The following is a 24621-nucleotide window of genomic DNA, read 5'->3' on the forward strand; positions in this document are numbered from 1 at the left end:
GGTTATTTTTTTATAACACATGAAAAAATCACATTAGAAAACTTTTCGAGCACGTTGGACTCCTTTTAGGTTTAGGAATATATATTAAAAAGTTAACCGATTAATTTAAAATTATTTTGGTAAAGAGTTCATTATTCCTTTATAAATAATATTTTAGGTAAAAAATTTGAGCACTTTTACCACTTTTAGGTTTAGGATTTTTTTCTTTTTTTTTTAAAAAAAATCGAGCAGTCTTCACCTCTTTTTAAATTTAGGATTATGTGTTTATCGAGAATTCAACTTCTCCTCCAAAGCATTAAGTCCTTTTGTGAAATACCGTTTGATTTTTTTATCCTTTAAAAATAATTTTTACATTGGACAAAATTATAGCTTAGTGATTTTCTAATATTTAGGAATTTAATATCAAATACAAATTTTGTCATTAATGTTTTCAAATTCAAAAAGTACAAACAAAAAAAGAGAGGAAAAAAACAAAGTTGACACCTAAAATGGGAGAAATAAAAGTAGGAAACTAAATATCGTGCACCTAGAACTCTATTATGTTTAGGATTCTTCCTTCCGAGTATAATCGATTTAATTATTTATATACTTGTTTACCTCGAAAAATACGAGTAACAATTAAATTTGATTTGTGTTTTATAGATATGTGATTTAGTTCAATACCAATTAATAATCAAGAAATGTGAAGTAGAAATGAAAGATAGAAGTGAATCAAGCCAATGTTACTTAGCAGCAATGACCTCGAGACAGTGACCTCGAGGTGGCTTAGGGTAGTAAGAACAATTAAATAGGAGAATCAAAGTAAGAACAATTAAGCTAAGGTACAATTCTGATGAACAGCAGGCAAAAAGTAGAGAGTATATTCTTTGCTAAGTGAAAAGGTGGTGTTACAAATGATTGGGATCCCCTTTATATAATGGGGGAAACCCAAATAAGGAATATTTCCATTTACAGTAGGGAATATTCTTGGTACAGCTGTCTAACCGCCTAGTACAGAATTGTACAATCCTATTCTGTGATTTGCGTTATGATTTTGGGGACGTGTCAGGAGTCTAGCTCGTTCTGGTACAAATCCATAATGGTACTATTTCGGGGTAGAACACGCCCGCCCTCGGTATGCATCATGCTTCGCCTTCGAACTCGGGTCTGCTCCCTCGAGCTTGAACCTGGCCTTACCCGGACTCGGGCATCGGACGACCTCTCAAGTATATAGATCGAAGGTATTCGATCTCGACCGTATACAGATAGTCCCCGCGTTTCTTAGAGTAAGATGATAAGAAATATTTTTGATCCTCGTTTTCCCGAATTCTTTAGTGATGATGTAATTTTTGTGATGAAAGCATTCAAAGAGATCGAAACGTCCCGTCGGTCCATTTCCCCAAAACATTGAATGCACGCCAGTATTGGTTGGCCACTAGCGTTGCCGAACCGTCGTTGCCCTTCTATAAATATAAGGCGATTCCTTTGAGTAAAGAACTTTTCTCTTTCTTTATACATCTTCCCTATCTTCATCTCTTGCTCTAATCACCCGTTTCTACCGCCTCTTTAAGCGCCGGAAAACGCCAAGCTCTTGTAAGAAACACCACATCCCTGTGCAACCCGTATTCTTTAGCTTACAGTGATGGCTAAAACTTCCAAAACGGTCCCGAAAAAGGATAAAGTGCCATCTTCTTCTACTTCCCGAACGGCTAAACCGGTGGTGCCGCCAACTCTTGGGGAAATCACCCCCGGTCCTTGTGTAATCAAGAAGGACTTTAGTATTAAAAATCCCCCCGATGTGCTAGGTCGATGAGAGCACGCATCTTAATATATTAGCTTGATATCGAAGAAGCTCATCAAGGAAGTGAGGAGGGACTGTGGCTAGGGAGATGAGGTCGTGATTCAGATCCCGAGCCCCGAGGAAAACATTACTACCCACGTGAAGGGGTTTTTAAGCGTTTACACTTATCCCTTCACACTTGGTCCCCTCGATCCCGTGATGATCGACTTCTGCAAAACATACGAAGTCACCCTCGGTCAGATTCACCCTTCTTTTTGGCGTATCGTGATCGTGCTGCGCTTATTTTCCGAAAAGGCTGAGGGGTTAGAATTCACCCTCAGCCACCTGATCCGATTGTATCGGCCCTAGCTATTTCGAGGGCTCATCAAGTTGCAACGTCGAACAACGAAAGCCATCTTTTCCATCACTAACAAGACCAAAGATCGAGGTTGGATAAGACGGTTCGTCAGAGTAAAAACTTCGAATGTTATAAAATGTCGTTCCCGGAGAGGTGGAACTTTAATCGTAAGTGGAGTCCCTTTCCCCGGTATCTATTCATGTTCTGCTTCTTCATCTCATAATACCTTTACCCTTCTTTTTGCAGCCACTGCCTGGGTGCCCCTCGCGGTGCCGGACCTCGAGGATTGGGTCCGAAAGTTAGCTGCCACCTCTTCCTACGATGAACGCAAGTGGCGTGAATTAGCGAAGGGCCAGTTGGAGGCCAAGAACCATGGTAAGTTCTTTCCCGAGTTTCAAATACTTTTCATATATTGGTGGTGTCAATTTATTCATGTTTACTTGTGCAGGCCTCGGGGATGCATATGAGATGAGGCCAGCTCCGTCCGAGGAAAAGATCAAGCCTTCATTCCGAAATCGAAGAAGGACAATAAAAGGAAGAGGGTTTCGAAGCCCGAAGACCCTCAAGATAAGAGAACCCCTACTCGGAGGCTGCGGAAGAGGTTTCCTCAAGCGGGCGCTGATTCGGCCCATTGTTCCCCGAGTGACAAAGAAAATGACGATGAAGAATCGACGTTGGTGCCTCGATCCAGGAAACCCATCGAGGCCGCCAAGCCCTCTGTCCCAGAGACCTCATCTTGTGGTGAGGGGACTCCGAAAAAAGATGCAAGCGAGGCCCCTATGTCCTCGGAGGTTGAGATTGGCCCCCGCCTTCAACAATTATACCGGAGGGAGAAAGTGCTGAGACCCCCGAAGCTGATGAGAACGCCCCGAGTGAAGAGCTCGGGGCCATGACAACAGGTCACTCCCTTTCTTTACCAACTTATTTCGAGGGGGCAATCGAGGAAGCCAACGCTCTGCGTATGCCCAATCCGAGCAAGGTCCTCGAGGAAGATCCCTTTTAGGGTTGCTACGCTGGGATTGAGGATGCAAATGACCTTAACGATGCCTCCACCATTTTCGAAGAGGTTCAACATCTCCTCTCTCGGGTAAATACTTACTTTCATTATTGTAATTTTTTCTTTCTTTTCTTTTGACTGATATATCTCCATTCCACGTATAGGCCATCGTAAAGCTTAGAGCTGAGCTGAGCCAATGTTAGGCCGAGCTCAAGAAAGTTTCGGGCGAAGAGAAGGCCTAAGGCTTCTCTGTATCCAAAAGGAAGAGGAGCTTAAGGATCTCCGGACCGCATTGGCCAAAGCTCAAAAAAGCCAGTCCGAGCTAGATGAGCAGGTAACTATGATTTTAATAGAGTACGGTCTTCTTGGCTCTACTTTGGAGGCTAACACTTCGATATCCCAGCCGCAGCAAAAGCTAGAGATGATTGGGCAGCTCCGGAGCGAGGTTGATCAAGTTAGAGCCGATTGTCATCGGCGGAAGAAGAACTTGGATCAACTTGCTGCCGATAAGGAAACTGTTACGGCCCAACTGGCCTCGGCTGAAAGCCAGCTCCGAGGCATTGAAGCGAAGGGTCTGGCTCAAGCCAAGAAGATCGAGGAGTTGGAGGCTGAGCTCGCTAGAGCCCGGGCCAAAATTGTACAGGCCAAGGCTGAAGTTGTACAGGCTAAGGCTGAAGCTGAGAAGACGAAGGCTGCAGCTGATAAATCCATTGCCATGTACTTAAGGGATTCTGCGGCCGTTCAAGCTGAGTTGAGGGAAGCCTTCGATCGGGGAAAGCGGAGTAATGATTTGGCTAAGTGCCAAGCCCGGAGGGAAACTCTCGAAGAAATCCATGCCCGGGGGTTCGATCTTGCCGAGGAGATGTCGCGCCCCCTTTTTCTCGCAAAATCGGGCTTATGACATTTGGGAAGACAACTCGTTCCCTTTTGGGAATTGGGTTTTGAATTGAAGAGTCGCCACCTAATGATTTAAGTGCATTAGGACACTAAGAAGGGTTTGATTTAGGGTAATCAGATATTGGGTAAGGGCTTGAAATTATCCCAAGGGAAAGGTGTTAGGCACCCCTCAGGATCCACTAGTGTGGTTCCCGGCCAAACTATTATTGTGACTTAAGTGCAAATAACACATAGGCAAATAAAACTTCAAGTAAGAGGGGATTTTCACATGATGGTTACAAATACAAAGTTAGAAAGAACGAAAGGAATACTGATTTTTCCATAGAGAAATAGTTTTAAAATTTTGAAAAAAAAAGAAGCGAAGAATCAAAGAAACAAAGGGAAGGGGGGGGGGGGGGTCCTAGGTTTATAAATAATATGGATCACACCACACAACATCCGGTAATCACTCCTCAGTGAGGGGCTACACGTGATGTTATCACGTGGTCATCATATCCATATCTACCCTTTCCCACCCCGTTAAGGTATTAAAGCGCGGAATGGACTCGTTTGCTTATTGCATGCTATTACCCGCCCAAATCCTATCAGTCCCAGAGGAATTTGGGACTACTAATCCTAAAGGGAAGGGATATTAGGCTTGTTTATAGTTTCAAAGGCAAAACTCTAAGGCGACATACAAAAACACGTATAACAAGTTGGGGGGGAGCACATAACAAGTAAAAGGCTCAGATATACCTCCTTTGACAGAGAAGCACATAATTTTAGCACGACTTACACATACTGTTTAGGGTCTGATTAAAACTTAAAGGTTGAGGCCGACTGATTTATTACATAGTTCAGATAAGAAGCCCCGAAGCAGGCCTACCTGTTGGTTGTAGCTAATAAAAATCTGATCCAGTTTATAATTTTACCCTAAGGCTTGCCTAAGTGTTGAACGAGGGTCCTATAGGCATGATATCTACTGATTTTAGAAACAATGAAATAAACTGAATACATACTGATTGAGAAAGGTTGTCAGATTATTAAAGGAAGGCAAGTTTTAGCAAAAGGTTATAGGTTCTGCAAATGGTAACACATCGTTATTACTGGTTTTAGACTTATAAGCGAGTGAAGCGATTCATACTTGATTAATAGACATGCTTTCTATGCGTTGTTGACTTTAAACTCCTTTATAGACATGGTAAAACGCAGAAACCCTATAAACATGATATCTAGGTGCTGAATTTTATTTAAAGCCTATGAACATGATATCTAATTGCAGTTGATTGATTAAGACCTATAAACATGATTTCCTGATGAAGAATGTGAGTGCAAGATTCAGAAGGACCTATAGGCGTATTTTCTATGTGCATGCAGAAATTCAGAAATTCCTATAGGCAAGTTATCTATATGAAAGTGCAGAAATTCAGAAGTACACCTATTGGCAAGTTATCTACCCTTTGCATACATAGCTATCCCCTCCCTTTTTCACTAGCCATCCCCAAGAGTTTATTACAAAATTATTACAGCCCAGAATGAAGATAAAAGAAAATACATCAGAAATTAAAAAAAGTACAGCCAAGGAGAGCCTGATTCAGGCTTCCTGTCTGAAGTATGAAGTAAGCCAACTCCAAGAGATCATGTTCCAAAGCCTTTCTCCCAATTGGGGTGTGTCAAAGTTTCCTAAGAGCCTCGAAAAGGACTCCGGGCAATGCTCACACCCAAATGCATCACCAGATTAAGACATAATGCAGTGTGGAAGGGCCAGTCCTCAGGTGTCCAAGTATAGAGGGAACTCAAGGTCCCAAGGCAAGGCTCACAAGAGGGGGGCAGAACTTAAGGACTAAGAGAGAGTGCAAGTGCAGAAGCAGAATTCTAAAAGGGGAAAGGGAAAAGGGAAACAGCTTAAATCAGTACACATAAGGGTATAGGGGAATGGGGGAGTTGCGAGAGGCAAAAAAGTAGGCTGATGGGCATACCCAGCAATGGGGGATGCTGGTACACCCTTAGGCCTATTAGAACATATTGTTTAGAGGTTAAGACCCCCATGGATCAAACTTATCAAACAAACAGAAGGAAATCACATGCCAATTTAAGTGTTGAGATATACAGAAACAACAAGCAAACATGGACACACAAGCAGTAAATACACATTGTTATTGTGCTAAAAATTAAATCCGGACATACCAGTTTCAGAGAAACAAACAAAGTAAAGCAGTAGGTCTTGTGAACGGGTCACAATGCAGACAAGAAGAGAATATTATTGTGTGTGAGTATGAGTTCAGAAGGATTCTCCTCTTTTTTTTTCCTTCGAGTTTGTGAAAGAGTCGTGCATTTATAGTGTTGAAAACCAGGCAGAAATAAGGTAAGAAAATAGTTAAGGAACTGAGTATCAATTAAGCATCAATTACACAAGACTTCCCTTAATTAAGGGATTCAAATTCAAATGGGAAAACTATTTAAGGGAAGAAATCAAATAAACATCTTGTACAAAGCATGCAGTTAGGGGCAAATACATAAAAGTTATTTAAGGACAGAATTTTGAAGTACACGGTTGTACAAATAAGGTAAGAAAATCAGTAAATAGCCAGTAAATCAAAGGTTAGGGATCTTGTAATCGCTGGTCCATGAATGAACCAAGTCAGAAAAGTTAAGTAAAGTCAAATAACTTAAATCGAGTCATAGGAAAATCAGCAAACAAGGAAAGAAATCAATCAAACCTATACAGAAGGAAGTCTGAAAACCATTTTAGAGGGGAAGTTCATCGTATATAAAGAGCATACAAACATGTTAAGAAGAAGTCGTGTCAATGCAAAAATCAGTAGATAATAGACTATAGGAGCATGGTAGCCACATAGGTTAGCAATGTAGAAGAGAATTAGCATCTAGTAGCATACAAAAGATCCAGTGTAAAAGACCTTAGAAAAGTTTTAGTGGAAAATCAGAATTAAAGAGACAGAGGTTGTGACAAAGAATTTCGAGACTCAGTTGAGAAACAAGTTCAGAACCTCGAAATAGTTAGGGTTTCTGAAATCAGACAGCTTTAAAGATGAAGAACAAACATATCACATAACTAATGCTCTCAAACTCGGATGAACCCCTAAATTTTAGGGTTTTACCATCAATCGAGTGCCGAGATGAGAGGGCAAGTAATTAAGAAAGCAAAAGATACTAGTCGAAACAAGTTCAAAGGTCTCATAAAGGAACTGGGACCTTCGACATGCTTTTTTCAATAACAGAAACTCATGAGAAACAAAGTAAAAGAGTAACATGCGACCCATAGTAGAAGAACTGGTAGAAGAAACAAGAACATGGTAGGAGAAATTTTAACAAGAGCACAGTAGGAGCAATATAATAGAAAAACATGGTAGAAGAGATTTAACAAGAACACAGTAGGAGCAATATAATAGAAAAATACGGTAGAAGAGATTTAACAAGAACACAGTAGGAGCAATATAATAGAAAAGCATGGTAGAAGAGATTTAACAAGAACATAGTAGAAAAACACACAAGAGAAGAAGAAAATCAGAGAAACACACAAGAAAAACAGAGAAGCATAACTCAAAACCCTAAATCGGAGAACAAAGGTTTTGAAAGTATAATTTTTGAAAAAATATCAGAAAATCGTTTAAAAGCTTAGGGAAAGCATAGATCTGGAACAGATCTAAAGAGATCAGAAAAACCTCAAAGCTAGGGTTTTCAGAGGAACCCAAACGGTGAGAAAGGCTTGGATCTAAACAGGAGGAGTTGAGGCCAGGCTCGAACAGACCCGGCTTGCCGGAGCAAGGCCGGAGATGGCCTGGAACTTGAATCGACAAAAGTCTGGACCCAACTCTTCGTGGTCGAGTCATGAAGCTTCAGTAACCAAACGTGAGGAGCCATAGGTGGCTTGGTGGGTGGTGAAACCACCATGGATTTAGGTCAGAAGGTGACCGGAGAAGATGAAGGGAACTCATCGGAGAGGAGGGGAAGGGGGGAAGGTTCTAGAGAGAACCAGAGGTTAGAGAGGATGGAGACAAGTGAGGCAAATGAGGGGTTTGGGGAGGGGGGGGGGGTCGTTTGGCTTAATTAGGTAAGCATAGATCTGGACCGTTGATTAAAAATGATCAACGACCAGGATTTGATCCGAGCTGGGTTGGGTAGATTTAGGATTGGGCTTGGGTATTGGGTTGGTTCAATTTGGGCTGGGTATAATTAAGCCAAATTAAGAGGACAAATGTGGCTATAAGTTAAATAGCCCCCTTTTCCCCTATTTATTTTATAAAAATAGCAAATTAAATTCTGGAAATAAATTGAAAGTACTAAAAATGATTTATAACATATAAATATTAAATTAAAATACTGGAATCAACTTTGTAAGTATAAAATGCTGTTAAATCTTAAAATAGGCTAATGTTGCAATTATATGCAATTTAGCTTTAAAAATACTAAATAGATTTGTAAAAATATACAAAAATTATGTTAGCTACATTTTAATATAAATATATAATTTCAATAACTAAATTACCAAAAAAAAACATAATAATTTTGAAAATAATCATTGGGCTTTTATGGATGAAAAAGGGAAATAAATCAGTTTAAAACCTTAAAAATTATGGGAAAAATAATAAAATGCTGGACATACTTATACATGCATATATATGCTATTTTTAAGATATTCTGCATATAAAAAAAATAGACAGGGAAAAATTGGGTATCAACAGGAGATAGCCGAGGCAAAGGCGCAGGAAACCGATGCCAGGTTTCTTGTCTCCTCCGATGATGAGGATGTAGCGAGTGGCTCCGGGGACGGTGAAAGTGAAGAAGATGTTCCCGAAGGAGAGGAGGCTCCCGAAGATAGAGCTGCTGAAAGTGCAGTTTCCGAAGATGACGCTTCCGGGGATGTGACCCCGAAAATAGATTAGGTTTTCATTTTCTTTTCCATGCGAGGGCCCTTCGCGGGCGTTGTAAATATGTTTTGTAAAACACCCCCCATAAATATAAAGTATCTTTTCGCTCTATCCTTAACTTGTGTTAATTTTATTTTATTCTCATTTGCGGAAGACTTTGATAATTCAAACAATCAGTCAGAGTATTGGTTCAGACTCAGAACATAATAAACCCTTAGGTTTTTATTGATCAACATAATACCCCTTAGGGTTTTGTTCATCCTCGAGTCAATCTTAAATTAATTCGATATGAGCTCGGAATAACGGGACTCTTGAGTCCGAGTTGAGTGAGAGCGAGGTCTTGAACTTTATATGGTTTAGCTCTTAAGGTCTTTTAAGTTGGCCCTTAGGCTCTTTAAGTCGGCCCTTAGGCTCTTTAGGTTGGCCCTTAGGCTCTTTAGGTTGGGCCGATTCGGCCTTTAAAGTGGCTATACCTTTTCCCTCTTTTTGGCAAAAAGACTTAGTAAATATTTTGTATGCCGTAGCATGTGTTTTTTTTTGTACCCGTTTGGGTTTTTCGGAGGTTCAACGTATCGGAACCTTATTAGTAATTTGTCTGTGCAAACATAATTGAGTACCTCTTGAGGTATTTTCTGAAGGCCGACATTATCGAAGCCCTTGGATTATTCGAGGGCTGAATTTATCGAGGCCCTCAGATATTTCGGGAGCTGAATTTATCGAAGCCCTTTATATTTTTATTTTTCCGAGGGTAGCCTGATTTAAACGGCTTTTACAAAGTGTTTGAAGGCCTTTAATTTATTGCGAAAGTTGGACGTCTCCGAGCCGCATTATTTTGGCCGTAGCCTTTATATGACCGTAGTCTTTAGTATGGCCGTAGCCTTCGGGTATGTCACTTAAACTTATTTCCCGATAACTTTCCGAACTTGTTCGAAAAGCTAGTCCCCGAGTATATTGGCCTTGGCCTTTATTTCAAGGGGGTGCCCCTTTGAGGTATTATAAGTCCGAGTTTTCGAAAAGTTAGTCCCCGAGTATTCGGGGGTGCTTTTATGCTTTGGATCTTGATCCGTTTCCCGTAGGATTATAAGTATAGAGTTCGTGTAATAGTACACTCCTTTGATACACAAAGTGTTTTTGATATTAACAAAATGCTTCTTCAAATAATTGATGCATACGTACATGCAATGCCATCGGGGCCTGATTATTCTATATAGACACGGTTCATCTGACCGTTTGGCCCATTACAAAGTTTTCCTATCGAGGCCCTCTTAGGCGTGAAGTATTTCCTTGGAAATATAATCTCCGAGGGTGATGCCCCCCAGTATTCGAGGTTGATTGAAAAGAAACCTTGGATACTGTTGAGTTCTCCATAAGGTAGCACATAGTTGTTTCCTCGTTAAAAACCTTGCCGGTAAAACCCATTTGGGACAAAATCCGATCTAAGGGAAAAAGAGTGCAACGCATGCTTTAAAACCTAAGGCCTTCGTGTAGAAATACGATGCCTTCGGGATCGTGTGCCCTCGATCGAAAGCCTGTAATGAGTTAGTTTTAAACTCAAATGGACAAAAAGGATAAAGTCGTACCTTAGCAGTAGTACCGTTTGAGCAATGATATGTTCCAATTGTTTGGCAGTTGTTGACCTTCCATTGTGCTGAGTTTGTAAGATCCTTTACCGACGACTCCGAGGACTCGGTACGGTCCTTCCGAATTCGGTCCAAGTTTCCCTTCATTTGGGTCTCGAGTATTGAGGGTGACTTTCCGTAGGACTAGGTCCCCGATTCCAAAATGTCGAAGGTTGGTTCTTCTATTGTAGTATCTTTCGATCCTTTGCTTCTGTGCGGCCATCCGAACGAGTGCTGCTTCTAGCTTTTCATTTAATAACTCGAGGCTGGCATTCATGGCCTCATGATTTGACTCCTCCGATGCATGCCGAAACCTGGCGCCGGGTTCTCCAACTTCGACGGGGATGAGGGCCTCGGAGCCATATACTAGAGAGAACGGGGTGGCCCCCGTACTGGAATTTGATATGGTCCTATATGCCCAAAGGACCTCGTGTAAAATTTCTCTCCATTTCCCCTTTGCATCGTCCAGTCTTTTCTTCAAGTTCTAAATGATAGTTTTATTTGTTGACTCGGCCTGTCCATTTCCGGTTGGGTGGTACAGTATCGATAAAATCCTCTTTATTTTATGCGCTTTGAGGAAATCCGTTACCTTGCTACTGATGAATTGCTTTCCGTTGTCATGCACAATCTCGGTAGGTATCCCGAATCGGCATATGAAGTGGTCCCAGATAAAGTCAATGACTTCTTTTTCTTGGACCTTCTGGAAGGCCTGCGCATCTACCCACTTAGAGAAATGATCAGTCATAAACAGGATAAATTTAGCTTTACCTGGGGTCGTTGGTAGAGGGCCGACTATATCCATTCCCCATTTCATGAAAGGCCATGGGGATAGGACCGAATGAAGTTGTTCTCCAGGCTGATGGATCATTGGTGTGAATCGTTTACACTTATCACATTTTCTGACAAATTCCTTAGTATCCTTTTCCATGCTATCCCAGTAGTAACCTGCTCTGATAATTTTGCGAATCAAAGACTCGGCGCTGGAGTGATTCCCACAAGTGCCTTCATGGATTTCTCGAGGGACATAATCAGTGTCTCCTGGCCCCAAACATACTGCCAACGGCCCATCAACGTTCTCCTATACAATGTTCCATCTTCATCCAATGCAAACCTAGCAGCCTTGGCTCGTAATGCCCTCGATTCTTTGTGGTCCGATGGGAGTTTTCCATTCTTCAAATAGTCAATATATTTATTCCTCCAATCCCATGTTAGGCTTGTTGAATTTATCTCGGCATGACCCTCTTCAACCACAGATCTCGATAATTGGATAATAGCTCCCGGGACGATGTCATATTCTTCAACCGAGGATCCCAGATTAGCAAGTGCGTCGGCCTCGCTATTTGCTCTCGAGGCCCATGGTCCAGAGTCCACTCCTTGAAGCGATGTAGAGTTACCTGTAGCTTATCCAAGTACCGTTGCATTCTGTCTTTCCAAACCTCGAAACTTTTGTTTACTTGGTTTACGACCAGTAGAGAGTCGCACTTGGCCTCGATAACTTCCGCTCCCAAGCTTTTAGCTAGTTCAAGACCTGCAATCATTGCCTCATACTCGGCCTCATTGTTAGTTAATATTGGAGATCTGATAGATTGCCCAATAGTATCACCTGTGGGTAGTTTCAAGACAATGCCGAGCCCGGACCCCTTCACATTCGAGGCACCATCTGTGAAAAGGGTCCATACCCCGATGCTGTGCCCGAGTTTAGCAGGAGTTCTTTCTCTACTTCGGGTACGAGGGTCGGCGTAAAATCGGTCACGAAGTCAGCTAGGATTTGAGATTTGATGGCCGTTCGGGGTTGATATTCGATATCGTACATGCTAAGTTCGACGACCCATTTAGCTAATCGGCCCGATAGCTCGGGCTTATGCAAAAACATTTTGAAGGAGGTAAGTGGTTAATACACATATAGGATGACATTGAAAATATGGTTTTAACTTTCGAGATGCGCTTATCAATGCAAGTGCTAATTTTTCCAAGTGGGGGTACCTAGTTTCAGCATCTCCTAGAGTACGACTCACGTAATAGACATGAAATTGCGTACCTTGCTCTTCTCGAACCAGTACCCCACTTACCGCTATCTCCGATACTGCCAAGTAGAGATAAAGCCTTTCATCTATCTTAGGGGTGTGGAGCAAAGGCGGGCTCGACAGATACCGCTTTAACTCTTCTAAGGCATGTTGGCATTCCGGGGTCCATGCAAAATCCTTTTTCTTTTTGAGCAAGGAGGTGAAACGGTGACTTCGATCTGACGACCTCGAAATGAACTGACCCAAAGCAGCTATTCGACCCGTCAACCTTTCCATGGCTTTCACGCTATCCACGGCCTTGATGTCTTCGATGGCCTTGATTTTATCAGGGTTAATCTCGATACCTCGATTTGACACCATGAAGCCTAAGAATTTGCCCGAACCGACTCCGAAGGCACATTTCTCCGGGTTAAGTTTCATGTTGTACTTCTTAAAGATTTCGAACGTTTCCTGCAAATGAGCTAAATGGTCCTCTGCGCGCAGGGACTTAACCAACATGTCATCAGTATAAACTTCCATTGTTTTACCTATCTGTTCTTCGAACATTTTGTTAACTAAGCGTTGGTACGTTGCTCCTACATTTTTAAGCCCGAAGGGCATGACATTATAACAATAAGTTCCAAATTTAGTAATGAATGAAGTCTTTTCCTGGTCTTCCGGGTTCATATGAATTTGATTGTACCCGGAGTAGGCATCGAGAAAAGTTAAGGTCTCGTGGCCAGCCGTGGCATCGATCATTCGGTCGATGTTCGACAACGGGAAAGAATCTTTCAGACATGCTTTGTTCAAGTCCTTATAGTCTACACACATCCTAAGCGTGTTTCACTTTTTAGGGACTACTACTACGTTGGCTAACCACTCGGGGTACTTTACCTCCCGAATGGATCCTATTTTAAGAAGTTTGGTTACCTCGTCTTTTATGAAGGCATGTTTTACCTCGGACTGAGGTCTCCTTTTTTGCTTCACCGGTTTTAACCTGGGATCGGTGCTTAGCCGATGTGTGGTGATTTCTGGCAGAATCCCTGTCATATCTAAATGGGACCAAGCAAAGAAATCCATATTATTAATAAGAAATTGAATGCGTTTTTTCTTAAGTTTGGGGGTCAATCCCGTTCCCAGGTATACCTTTCTCTCGGGAAGATATTCGATGAGTATGACCTGCTCTAGTTCCTCGACAGTTGACTTGGTTGCGTCGGACTCTTCAGGAACGATGAAAGTTCGAGGAGTAAGGAAGTCCTCTTTGTCTTCGATTACCTGTTGTTCCGACTCCACCGAGGCCGGGGGCTGCGATTGATAGTTAGCCGCCTGTTTATCTTCGGCGCTTGATTTCTCCGAGATCAGGGGCACTTCCTCGATTGCAAACATCTCTTTTGCGGCGTGCTGCCCCCCGTAGATTGTTTTTACTCCCTCCTCTGTCGGGAACTTCATCATCTGGTGAAGAGTCGAGGGCACTACTCTTATGTTGTGTATCCATGGTCTTCTGAGGAGTGCGCTGTACCTTATGTCACCCTCGATAACATGGAACCTGGTGTCTTGTATGGTCCCAGCTACGTTTACTGGCAAGATAATCTCTCCTTTTGTTGTTTCGCTTGCCATGTTGAAGCCATTCAGCACCCAGGATGCGGGTACAATCTGATCTTGCAGGCCAAGTTGCTCTACGACCCTCGATCTGATTATATTTTCCGAGCTACCGGGATCCACTAAAACATGTTTAACTTGAAATTTTTTTAAAGAATAGAGATTACCAGGGCGTCGTTGTGAGGTTGGGATATGTTTTCTGCTTCTTCGTCGCAGAATGACAGGATATCCTCTGGCACATAGCTCCGAGTCCGCTTTTCTCTTGTGATCGATACTTTGGTGCGCTTGAATACAGGTCGTTGGGGGGACATCGACTCCTCCAATGATCATGTGGGTTACATATTGTGGTTCTTCTAGCTCGTTTTCCTTGTATCTCTCTCCCTGAAGTGGTTCTTGGCACGATCACTCAGGAAATTCTCGAAGGTGGCCCTCATTGAACAATCGAGCCACCTCTTCCCTTAGCTGCCGGCAATCCTCTGTTTTATGGCCGTGCGTACCGTGATACTTGCACATCAAGTTCGGGTTTCTTTGAGAGGGATCAGTTTGTATGGGCCTCGGCCAGTTGGTGTCTTTGATTTTTCCAATAGCCGGCACGATCCTTGATGCGTCCACGCTAAAGTTGTACTCTGATAATCGGGGAGCCTCCATGGGGTCGATATGTTTATCGAACCCGCTCTTAATCATGAGCCCCCTAGAACTTTGCCCTTGATCGTTTCTCCGATCGCTCCGAGGGATGTTACGGCTTGGGCCGCTATTCCTTCGGTCGGTATATGGATGATATCTTTTCATGTTGATCTCGAATCCCTGTTTATGTCCCCTCGAGGGTTTGGCACAAACCTGTTAGGATGAACTAAGCCCGAGGGGGCTCCTAATTGGTCATCTCAACTCTGATTTTTGACTGATAACGGTTGTGCACATCTAACCATGTCACAGCTGGATACTCGATCAAGTTCTGCTTTAGTTGTTGAGAAGCAATTGAGCTTCTCTCATTCAAACCCTACATGAAGGCCTGTACCGCCCAGTCGTTGGAGACCGGCGGCAGTTCCATTCTTTCCATCTGAAACCTGGACTAGAACTCCCTTAACATCTCGTCGTTCCTTTGTTTTATTTTGAAGATATCCGATTTTCTCGTGGCTAATTTTATGGCCCCGGTGTGAGCCTTAATGAAAGTGTCTGCTAACATATCAAATGAATCAATAGAGTTAGGGTCTAAGTTGTGATACCAAATCATAGCTCCTTTCGAGAGCGTTTCCCCAAACTTTTTCAATAACACTGACTCGATTTCATCATCATTCAAGTCATTTCCTTTGATCCCACAAGTGTATGAAGTAATATGTTCGTTAGGGTCGGTTGTCCCATTATATTTGGGTATATCGGGCATGCGGAATTTTTTAGGAATGGGCATCGGGGCTGCGCTCTGAGGGAATGGTTTTTGTATGAACTTCTTAGCATCTAGACCTTTCAAAACTGGAGGTGCCCCCGGTATCTGGTCTACACGGGAGCTATAAGTCTCCACCTTCTTGTCGTTATCCTCAATTTTCTTTTCTCCAGACTCGATCCTTTCAAAACTGGAGGTGCCCCCGGTATCTGGTCTACACGGGAGCTATAAGTCTCCACCTTCTTGTCGTTATCCTCAATTTTCTTTTCTCCAGACTCGATCCTCTTAGTGAGCTCTTTGAGCATTTTCATAATGGTGGGGTCAGTCCCCGAGCTGTCTCCATTTGGTCCTTCCGGCGTTGGTTCAGCACGTTGATTGTTTTCATGTTCGGCTACACTCGGGGTCCTATTCTGACTTTGAAGTTGAGCGATGGCGATTTGCTGAGCCTGCAACATCTCAAATATCACTTGGAGGCTAACTCCTCCATCTCCTGCTCCTGGCGTTCCTTGGTCCCCTAGTCGAGCATCCCTGCGTACACTCCCTTCGGGGTCTGTGCCTAGGTTGGTGTTTATAGCAATATGAGAGCCAACATCAACTGGTTCCACGTTTGGCACTTCCCCAGGGTTTGCCGGTGGCACACCGACCCCTACGTTGTTGTTCTTACCAAGACCTTCGTTGTCATGAACGGGTGCGTTTTGTGAGCTAGACATGTTTCAGCCTGAAAATCAAAGATTCTTGTCAAGAAAAAGTATAAAAATAATGTGTGTAATAAGAATCAGTAAAGAAATAATCACTATTATCTTTAGCCCTACGGTGGGTGTCAAACTGTTTACCTCGAAAAATACGAGTAACAATTAAATTTGATTTGTGGTTTTAAAGATATGTGATTTAGTTCAATACCAATTAATAATCAAGAAATGTGAAGTAGAAATGAAAGATAGAAGTGAATCAAGCCAATGTTACTTAGCAGCAGTTACCTCGAGACGGCGACCTCGAGGTGGCTTAGGGTAGTAAGAACAATTAAATAGGAGAATCAAAGTAAGAACAATTAAGCTAAGGGACAATTATGATGAACAACAGGCAAAAAGTAGAGAGTATATTCTTTGCTCAGTGAAAATGTGGTGTTACAAATGAATGAGATCCCCTTTATATAATGGGGGAACCCAAATAAGGAATATTTCCATTTATAGTAGGGAATATTCTTGGTACAGTTGTCTAACCGCCTAGTACGGAATTGTACAATCCTATTTCATGATTTGCGCCATGATTTTGGGGTCGTGGCAGGAGTCTAGCTCGTTCTAGAACAAATTTATAACGGTACTATTTCGGGGTAGAACACGCCCGCCCTCGGTATGCATCATGCTTCGCCTTCGAACTCGGGTCTGGTCCCTCGAGCTTGAACCTGGCCTTACCCGGGCTCGGGCATCGGACGACCTCTCAAGTATATAGATCGAAGGCATTCGATCTCGACCGTATACGATACTACTATACTGCTTATATACATCTAAGCATTAAAATTTTGAAGCAATGTCGCTATATCTTTTCTGGAGAAAAAAAACATATTTATTGTTAGGTGATTATTGTCATAATTTCTTCCTTCACCATCAGAAAGATGGACAGATACGAGAGAAGAGGAAATGGAGGCCAAACATATAGTAAGGTACCAAAACGGTTGTCACTTGCGGCACAAGAATTTGGTTCAGCTTCAAGGGTGGTGCTGTGAGGGACAAGAGTAGCAATCCTTTATTTCCGGAAAAGACCCGTATGCCCACAGATCAATGAACCGGAGGGAGCAAAGCACCACAGCGGATATGGAATTCTATTTCCACTTTCAGTTTCACCTCGCGACTCGGGAAATAAATTGTGATTAGTAGTTTGTGAGATATTATAATAAAAATAACGGTAATGAAGATAGATTTGTAGGAAAGAAGCTTAAAGTTGTCATTTCATGTGGTCATAGTTGTGATGTTCTTCAGGTAAAAGATATATCTACAACTTCTTAGAAGTTAGAACTTGCAGACTCGCGAAGACATTCATGCTTGATTTTTCAAGTTATTTCCTCAAATAAGTATAAAGATCATAGAAGGACTAGAATATTATTGCGAAGCAATTAATATAATTAGGCTGCTGAGATCTTTTAGATTAGAGTCTTCTTTTATTGAGTTAGCTAAACAAGATCAATATTCTTAATATTTTCAAGTATTTAAACCTTTTTTTAATATTTTAATTTTATAACATAATTTTTAATATAATATTAATATAATTTTTAAATATATTTTTATTTATTAAGACGGGTACACGCGCATCGCGATTAGTATAAATATAAATAGATATATATAGATATAAATTTTATGTACAACCCAAGTTAAAATAAGATCTGCTATGCCATAGTTAAACTCCAAAATATTGAGGATACAATTTGAATCATATCAAGTTTTGAAGAGCCAATTGGATTTAATATTAGAGATTAAAATTGAAATTTATTCCTAAAAGAATAATATTTAACTTATATATAATGATGTTTGAGGAATATTTGCACTAATTTCATTTAACCATTATCTCATTTTTTAAAGTAATTGTTCTCATGATAGTTATCCATAGTGATTTCTTACATGACTTGATAGTGTAAATTGCTTTTTTAAGTTATCTAGAATTTAAACTAAAAATAAGAAAAAATAAATATGCAACTAAAATTGAAGATAAAAGGAATAGAGGTACTGGAAAATAATTTTGAGAAAGTTAAAATAAAGAAACTAGCGAAGTTGACCCATTGACTCTTCCTTGTTTCAGTCAAATGTCAATGACCGATTGTTTCCCCTCTTTGCTTCGTCTCAGTTTTTTTGCTTCACATCTTCTCTTTCTCCTTTGTAGAAGATTTGAGCTATTTCCTATGGCAGAATTTACCCAAACATGGAAATATGATGCCTTCTTGAGTTTTAGAGGGGAAGATACTCGCAATAACTTTGTCGCCCATCTCTACAAACGTCTGGAGGACATGGGAATCATGTGAAACTTGAAAGAGGAAAATTTATTTCACCAGAATTGTTGAAAGCCATTGAGAAGTCAAATTTTGGCATTATCATATTCTCTGAGAACTATGCTTCATCCACATGGTGTTTGGAGGAACTCACCAAAATTATGGAGTGTGTTGAAAAGAAGAGACAGGAAGCTATCCCTATATTCTACAATGTTGATCCATCAGATGTACGTATGCAAAGAAATAGCTTTGCTAAAGCGATGGCCAAACACAAGAAAGGTACCGATTTAGAGAAGGTGCAGAGGTGGAAGAACGCTCTACATCAAGCAGCCAGTATAGCAGGATGGGATGTTCGTAAAACTGCTAATGGGTGAGTAAATAGCTCAAATGATCAATAACTGTTCATTTGATTAGCTGATAATTGTCAAATATTAAACCCCTACCAAATTAGGAGGATCTATATTGACCTAACGGTGGTGCAGTAGTTAAACTAGGTAGAATCACCTCTTCCTATTGAAGTCTGAGGTCATGTCATCTAAAAGTTTAATCTGTTAGAGAGAATACACTTTTATTTACTTAATTATGTCTTCAACACGCCCCTCACATGCGGGCTTGATTCTTTTTTATGAGCCAAGCATGTGGAAATTCATCTTGATATTAGGTGGCAGTGAGACTTGAACCAAGGACCTCTGTCTGCTTTAATACCATGTAGATTTTGAGAAGAAGAAAAGGCTTCTTGTATTACCGTGTATTTCTTACATACCTAAGCAAATGTATTTATACGCTAGGTCCTATGGCTATTTTAGAAAGGGAAATAAATTACAATCAATCAGAATCAAATCTTTTCTAATAATTAAGCCAATCAACACCGGTTTTGGTGATTCTTTCTCATTCGTCACTTGTTTTGTTGTTTCTATTGTTTCATTTGCTTAGCACTGGTGTTTTGACCATTTTTGAGGACTATAGTAGGAATAACTCTGTTTTGATATGCTGGAGCTTTAATGGACCATAGGTCCCGTGATTTTTACTCTTCGATCCGAAGAGATTTTCCACGTAAATCTTGATGTCTTTTTTGCAATTAGTTGTTTTTGTCTTACCTATAATCTTTTGCTGATTATACTTGATACTTACATCAGTTTAAGTTGTTTTGGATCAGTACCTACATAAGTTTATGCTTGATTTTACTTGCTCCACTTGCTTCATTAGATTGAGAAGTCTTTGACTGGCTGTTTATTCCGCTGCGACCTTATCTTGCATCGTTTTGGTGTTTTATTTTCTCAACAAGCTTAAGGTCATCTATTTACTTATTTTCTGATCAGTAAAGACATAACAAATCAACTCGACATACTCTGATTCTAAATTGGGAGTATTTCAACATCTCCTCTTCACTTTATAAAGCTCAAATTACCTCATGCTGAAACCATTGAGCTGGATATGGTATTAAAGCTTTTGGACCAAATCACTCATTGGATGAATTCTCTACGATGTTCATTTGGTTAAAAAAAATTGTGTAATTGGGAGAAGACAACTATCACAAGCATAGTCTTTGACAAGATTATACCCTACATAGACCTTAACTGTACCAATATGTAGTTATAACATCTTGATGATTAAAATTTAAAGGTGTTAAAAGTGACGAAGTAGACGTAAAGTCGACGGGAAGGAAGTTGCCTCAAAAGATCCTAGAATCTCTCGGAATCCATGTAAACTTAGCGAAAGCCAAAACAGTATAAGAGTAAAAGATCTATATTAGGCAATTCCGACTAGTAGGGATTGATGTTTAGTCATGTTGGTACGTGTACATCAGGGTGGGAGTCTCTTTCTAGTGTTATGGATTTGTATAACTCTATAAAATATAGAGAAGCCAAGTTAATAAATTTCAGAATGAAGGGTCCAAATGAAGGAAATGGATATTGAGGACTCCCTCCATAACCGAATACTAGTAGTTGTTCCAATTTTCCGTTTGCTAGAATGTGTTATTTCTTTACAGTTCCTCATCATTCGTTATGTTTTAAATATTTTATTCCTGTAATTGTGTTTCCATTTAACATAGGGACGAGGCAAAATGTATTGAGCTGATTGCCAACAAGATTTCTCATAGTGTGGAAGGGACAGTTTCAAGCATTGGAAAACATCTTGTGGGAATCAAATCTCGTGTAAGGGAAGTAAAATCATTGTTCAATGTTGAATTAGGTGGTGTTTATTTTGTTGGAATATGGGGAATGGGTGGTGTAGGGAAGACAACTGTTGCAAGAGCAATTTTTGACGAGCTTTCTTATCAATTTCAAGGTTCTTGTTTTCTTGCAAATGTTAGGGAAGTTTCAGAGAAGTATGGCCCTGAAAGCTTGGAACATTTGCAACAGAAGCTTCTCTCACAAATCCTGAAGCAACATTCACTGAATGTACTAAGTGTTGATGATGGAGTCAAAATGATAAGCAGGATGCTACGTTTCAAGAAGGTTTTAATCGTTCTTGATGACGTGGATAACAATGACCAATTGGGATACTTAGTTGGAAAGCGTGACTGGTTTGGTGATGGCAGTAGGATCATTACAACAACTAGAAACAATGATTTACTTCGCAAGCACGATAAGTTATATCGTGTACCTAAACTGGCTATCGATGAGGCTCTTGAACTTTTCAGTTGGCATGCCTTTCAGCAATGGACTCCTGATAAGGAGTTTGAAAAGCGCTCGATTTCTGTAGTAAATTATTCTAATGGTTTACCGTTAGCTCTTGAGGTATTGGGTTCTTTTCTCTACAAACGAGGCATGAATGAGTGGAGAAGTGCATTAGATAGACTCAAAGATATTGGAGATAGGAAAATTGTCAAGCAACTCAGCTTAAGTCTAGATGGATTGAGCCATGAAGACAAGGATATATTTCTTGATATTGCATGCTTCTTTAGGGGAAAAAAGAAAGATGATGTGATAACAATATTGAATAGCTTTGGCTTCAAATCAGAAATTGGAATCAACATTCTTACTGAAAAATCACTTTTATATGTTTCAGAAGGAATGGTTGAGATGCATGATTTAATAGAACAAATGGGTCAACAAGTGGCACGTGATATTGATCAGGACCAGCCCTGGAAGCATAGTAGATTATTGCATGACAAAGATGTTGAAACTGTTTTTTCTGCAAATATGGTACATGTCCTCTAATTACCGAGAATGCTGGAGCATTTCCATTTTCTCTTTTGCATTATGATTTAGTATTTACATAATATGGATACCAAGTTGTACAGCATAGTCTAGTTCCACTGTCTTTTTTCGGTGAAAGAAGCAAAACAGATTATTGTTTTTTTAATTTAAATGTTTATTATAGAATCTTAAACAGACTGGAGAATTCATTTTTTCTTTAGGTAATGACTGAAAGGTATGAGAATTGCGTACTGTCCTTAATTAATCAATGCATTGAATAGTTTGATTGAACTGCTAACTGAGAGCCAGATGTAAATTTTACACTAGAGTCTATATGTATTATTTTCTTAAACCCTTTTTCTTTATCATTAAAAAAACAAGTGAAATATGTCAATATACCTGCATCAAAGGATAATAGGATTTCTGCTTTGATGTAAATTCTTGTTTACTAGAGATACCTTCTTTTCTTTTCAGTGGACAGAGTCAATTAAAGGCATAATGGTGCCAATTGGCTCAGATCGACGTATATGCAAGTGGAGCAAAGCTTTCAGAAACATGCCTTGTCTTAGGTTACTAATTGTCAAAGGGGAGGAGGTCCGACATTATGACCCTATTTCTGATCCTGTTGAGTATCTTCCCAGTAGCTTGAAATGGCTTGATGGTCATACTACAGTTTTGGATACCTACCAGAAAATTTTCAACCTCGAAGCCTTGTTGGACTCCACCTGACTTATAGTTCTCTGGTTGAAATTTGCAAAGAACCGAAAGTATGTTGATCCCTTTCTTGTTGGTGTTTTAAGCATTGGAATTTTTTTAAAGAGATGACTTTTTAATGCTGAAGCTTCTATTCTTTCTCTTTCTATAAACAGACATTTGACAAGTTGACCATCCTCAATTTAAGCTTTTCAGAAAATTTACTGCAAACACCCAACTTTTCCGAGACCCCATATCTGCAAAGAATTATACTGAAAGGTTGTGTAAGCTTGATAGCAGTTCATCATCCTTAGGAAATCTCAAAAACCTTATTTTTCTGAGCATGGAGAACTGCAAAAATCTCAAGTGTCTTCCGAACAGTATTCAGATGAAATCTCTTGAAAGCCTCAACCTCTCTGGTTGTGAGAAATTAGAAAATTTTCCGGAAATTCGAGGAAATATGGAATTTCTATCAGAGCTCATGTTGTCACGGACTGCAATACAGGAATTACCCTCATCAGTAGGACAACTTATTGGCATCAGCTTGCTTGATTTGAGTTCCTGTAGGAATCTTGTAACACTCCCAGCCAGTATCTATGAGATGAGGAAATTGAAAATTTTGAATCTTAAGGGCTGCTCAAAACTTGCCACCTTTCCAGAAAACCTGGGTGATCTAGGACAGTTGGAGGAGGTCAATGCTAGTAACACAGCCATCTGGCAACTACCTGATTCTTTTGGAAACTTGAGCAAACTTAGAATCCTATCATTAAAAAGAGGATGGAAGTTAAAACATCAATCTGCTGGAAGTTTGATATTCCCCAAGTCATTTGGCTGTTTGAAGGAATTGAAAATATTAGATCTCAGTGGATGCAATTTGTCCGGTGAAGAAATTAATGCTTTTAGCTGCTTGACTGCTTTATTGGAACTAAATCTGAGCAGAAATGAGTTTATTTTTTTACCTGATAGCATCAGTCAACTGTCTCAACTTCAATATCTCAACTTAACATACTGTTTGGCACTTATCGAACTTCCCAAACTGCCTCCGAGTATAGAGGAATTATATGTGGAAGATTTTCTAGCCCCACAAGCTATTTTAGCTCTTCCTATGTATCCGAGGTTATATTTGGTCTCATTTACCAATTATAGTTTTGTTCAACAACCTTATACAGAGAAGAGCAATGATAACTCAGCTTTGGAGAAGATTCTTTGTTTAGTTCTCTCAGATGCAATGGACAATGTGGTCCACCCTTCTCTTAACTCTGATCATAGGGTGAGTTATTGTATCGTCTTTCCTGAACGTGCAATTCCCACATGGTTTAAGTATCAGAGCAATGAGGAAAAAATCTCGTTTAAATTGCCCAAGTTTTGGTGTAGTCCGGAGTTCATGGGCTTCGCCATATGCTGTGTCACTTGTATGGGAGCGGGTATCCATGGTTGTGATTTAAGGCTATCAGGGAAGTATGACTATACTTTCATTGAAGCCAAATTGATCTGCAATAATCATCCCGAAGAGCTTGAAGTGCTAGAGAAAGTGTGTAAGGTAGGCTCATCATCCAGGAGTTATAGCTTGTGTGTTTGTCTTGCCTACATACCTCTTTATTCTTTATTAGAGGGGCTAGGCACAAAGATCAAAAACTTTAACCAGTATGGCGTATTTGAGGCATCCATCCAAAGGCGCATTCCAAGACAATGGGGAGTTCATTTGATCTATAAGAGTGGGCGCCAATTTTTTCGGAGCAGACTACACGATGGGCTGCTTGGTCACCAGTTAAGGTAAAAACTTAACAGGGTGGCCAGTTTCCACCCTGCTATTTAAGCTATGTCAAGTTTTTTTCAAATTATTTAACCTATAGCCAGTATTAGTGAACTTCAGACAAAAGCACTCGTCCTCCTCCTTGAGTCACCCCGATTGCTCCCAACGATCTATCGCAATCACGCTCTATCCCTCTTCATTCCAAATATCTATTTCTTTTTTCTAGTTTATGACTAAGCACCCCATCTACGGGGTGTGATACCTTTGTATGTAGTAGATTATCTGAAAGACCAGTAAAATTCCTAAAGAAAACAAACTTTAGTGGTTAGAAAACATTCCATTCGGTGCATCTCATTTTGTCTCCTTACTAATTAATATAGTCAAATTAAGATTCATGTAGCCTTGAACCTACTATTGTACACTTAAAATCATTTAGCTTTAGAAAAAAGAAGAGAGAATACAGAAATTTTACTCCCGAAAACGTGCAACTGGGTGACTCGGTAATAGAGTTGAGATGAAGAAGGTTTTAAGTTTAATTCTCGAAATGCAGTGATTTAGTGTCCAACTATGTGTTTTA

The 24621-nt window shown here is 40.4% G+C and overlaps 1 pseudogene; it reads left to right on the forward strand.

Annotated features, from left to right (window-relative positions):
- Positions 1-18273: 18273 nt before the first annotated feature.
- On the forward strand, positions 18274-24393 carry LOC109242958 (annotated as a pseudogene).
- Positions 24394-24621: the final 228 nt, after the last annotated feature.

This window comes from Nicotiana attenuata, unplaced genomic scaffold, assembly GCF_001879085.1.
Source record: "Nicotiana attenuata strain UT unplaced genomic scaffold, NIATTr2, whole genome shotgun sequence".
NCBI lineage: Eukaryota > Viridiplantae > Streptophyta > Magnoliopsida > Solanales > Solanaceae > Nicotiana > Nicotiana attenuata.